The sequence below is a fragment of the Papaver somniferum genome, chromosome 2 (assembly GCF_003573695.1).
Source record: "Papaver somniferum cultivar HN1 chromosome 2, ASM357369v1, whole genome shotgun sequence".
Lineage (NCBI taxonomy): Eukaryota > Viridiplantae > Streptophyta > Magnoliopsida > Ranunculales > Papaveraceae > Papaver > Papaver somniferum.
Window position 1 is genome coordinate 102,866,934 of NC_039359.1, and position 3,344 is coordinate 102,870,277.

At 38.2% G+C, this 3,344-nt stretch overlaps 1 pseudogene; it reads right to left on the reverse strand.

The window, feature by feature from the left end:
- Positions 1-1,900: 1,900 nt before the first annotated feature.
- On the reverse strand, positions 1,901-2,000 carry LOC113354751 (annotated as a pseudogene).
- Positions 2,001-3,344: the final 1,344 nt, after the last annotated feature.

The following is a 3,344-nucleotide window of genomic DNA, read 5'->3' on the forward strand; positions in this document are numbered from 1 at the left end:
TGCTTGGTATTTACAATTATTGCTTTTGAAAATCTACTTGTTGCAATAGTAAGAATCAAATTGAACAAGAAAATTGCATGAATACAAAGATTGGATTAAATCACCTTAAACTTGGAAAATAGTGGAATCTTAGCCTCAGTATTCTTTTAATATCGACACCAACTTTGTCAGTGTTTGTTATAATTATTAGTGAGTTTTCTATTTAGTTTTGAATTTAAGTCTAAAGTTATCCTTCACAAGTTCGAGAATCGAATCAATTTTTACCACTATCTACAAATCACATCAATTTTGGGCGCCGCCGACGCGGACTTGTTTTTAGGGTTCTAGATTTATTTTTTTTATTTTTTATTTTTTTGTTCTTTTTTATGTTTTTGGGTATTTATCTTGTGTCTACGGGTTTTGGATCATAAAGAAAAGTGAGCCAAAGAGTTTGGTGATTTCATAAAGACTTGGAGCTAAAGATGAAAGCAAAAAGAACAGAAAAGAAGACAATTTTATTTTAGACAGTTTTAGTTTAGGGTTTGTTTATTTTCTTTTAGAAAAAAAAAACGGTATTAGGGTTTATTATTTTTGTAATTTTTCTTTTCTTTTTGGACTTTTGGACTTTGGGACATTATTTTTTTATTACCCTACGGAAGGGTACTTTAAATATAAACTTTTTGCAGAGAAGGAGGACAATTACGATATTGTCTCTGCACCTTGGGTTCGTACACTTGACATTGGAGTCAGTGGCCCGAGTCGACTACAACCGATTCATCCCCCGTCTGGAACGGGAGGTAAGATTCTAAACACTCGCGAATCCCCTGTCAGCGAGTTACTGGACTCCTTCATATGCATATATGTTGAGGATTGAATACGGAAATTTATTTTTATAGTAAAGGGAAAGGCCTGGCCATACAAGATAAAGGTTCGGATTTCATCACCGTTCTCTTCTGGCCCGCTTTAGGAACACGTAACCTACGCGAACCTAAGCCTAAAATTTTGACTAGAACGAAACCGATAGGGTAACGAGCTTAACAGGAAAGTCATTCGAAAAATATTGGTTACTCTTTTAAGCATACTTCGAAGTTCTTGACGGTTTCTGTAAGTTGAATGCGTGACTGCGCCACCTTGTAATACCGGTGAGGCCTTGGGTATCAAAGCTCCACCGAGCTTCCCTCGCCTCTATTCAACTTACTTTAACTCGGATTGATTCCAGGGGGGTTTTCTTAAATTGAAACGAATTCCCGTTCGAAGGATTAGAAGATGGTATAGAAACAATCTAAGTGGAGCCATCATGCTTTTTGTTTGCTAGAAATCAATAGGTTTGATTTGGTTGAGTCGGCCTTGATCTGTGTTTGCTTACCCTTCCAATTTAGAAAATTCTATTGTATGCCTGAACATAAAAGAGACGCACTAGGTAGATTTATTAAAGAGAAACCTAGTAGTTCGAAGCGTCTCGATTACCTTAATCTAGAGAGTCCGACTTTTGAAGAGTCTGTTTTTGAACGTCCTTTGACTGAGGAGAGAATCCATGTTGCTCCGATAGCGCCAAAAATCACAACTTTGAAAGCTTTGTTTAATCCAACTAGGACTACTCGCCCCTCATGTATCAGGTTAGCTGAGACGGAAGCAACTTATGAACTTAAACCTGGGACCTTACAACTGCTCCCAATCTTTTTTGGGAAAGAAAATGAAAACCCCTATTTCCATGTTAGGGACTTTGAGGAAATTTGTAGTACCCTCAGGATTAGAAACCTAGATGATGATGCTTTGAAACTTAGGTTATTCCCCCTTTCCCTGAAAGATAAATCTAAATCGTGGCTATATAGTTTGGCTTCCGGGTCAATCGAAACGTATGAACAACTTACATCTGCCTTTTTGAACAATTTTTTCCCTAGGCACAAAACATCGTCTATTAGGACGCAAACCTGGACGTTTTGTCAACAGGAGGGAGAAACTTTGTATAGGTATTTGGAAAGGTTCAATGATTTATTAGCCCAATGTCCTCATCATGGTTTAGAGAAGGTTAGGTTAGTTCAGATCCTTTATGAGGGTTTAGATTATCCACCACAACCACAGTAAAATCTATGTGTACTGGTGGATTTGAGAACCAAACAGTTGATGACGCGATGACATATTTGCATGAAGTCGCCGAAAAGACCCAACAATGGGAAAGTAGTAGGGGACCCCAGAAAACAATTCTTCTCGGCAGAGGAAACGTTAATAGGGTAGAAGGAGGCTATGAATCAGATGCCAAAATTGCTGCTATAGAGAAAAGGTTAGAATCTTTAGAAGTGGGTAACACTAGTGGTAGATTGGAGACTTTTTGGGAAGGCCAGAATAATGAAGAGCAAGCCAATGCTCTATATAATAATACTAGGTTTGATAATCGTCAGAAGTTTGACCCATATTCAGAAACCTATAATCCTGGTTGGAGGAACCATCCAAACTTTTCATGGTCTAAGGGCCAGAGTCAGGGTCAGTCTAATAATTCTAATGCTCCCCCGGGTTTTGGCTACACTAGGAATACATCAGGCCCAGAAAATAAAACGACTAACTTAGAGGAATCTATTAAGATGTTAGCAAAAACTCAGGAAATGTTAGCACAGAGCCATGTTAGTTTTCAACAGGAAACCAAGCAGAATTTTCAAACTAATGCTCAGAGCCTTGCTAAGTTAGAACTTCAAGTCGGCCAAATAGCTAAGACCTTAAGTGAGAGAATTAATGGTAGGTTCCCTAGTCAGACTAATCCCAATCCTAGAGAAGTTCATGAAGTAGGTAAAAAACCATCGAATCAATTGAATGCTATTAGAACCTTTAGGAGTGGTAGAATAGTAGACAATCAGGTAACCATGCCCGATAGTGAACATACTGTAGTTCACCCCTCAGGACCACTAGCTAAGGAAACTGATAAAATTTATGATGATGCCAACTCAGTTCCTGAGAGGTCTGATTCTGTGACAAGAGCCCCATTTCCTCAGCTATTAGTACCAACAAAGAAGGAATCGAACTTTAATGACATATTGGAGGTTTTTAATCAAGTTACCATAAACCTTCCTTTATTAGATGCAATTAGGAAAATTCCTGCTTATGCCAAGTTCCTTAAGGATATGTGTACGCGAAAGCGAAAACTTAGCGTCCATAAAAAAGCCTTTTTAGATAGTCACGTATGTTCAATTATTCAAAACACTACAACTCCAAAGTACAAAGACCCAGGTTCCCCTACCATTGCTTGTACAATAGGTAAACTCATGGTAGAAAAAGATTTACTTGATTTAGGAGCCAGTGTGAACCTACTTCCGTACCATGTGTACTTACAGCTAGGACTTGGTGAAATGAAACCTACTCAGATAACGCTGCAG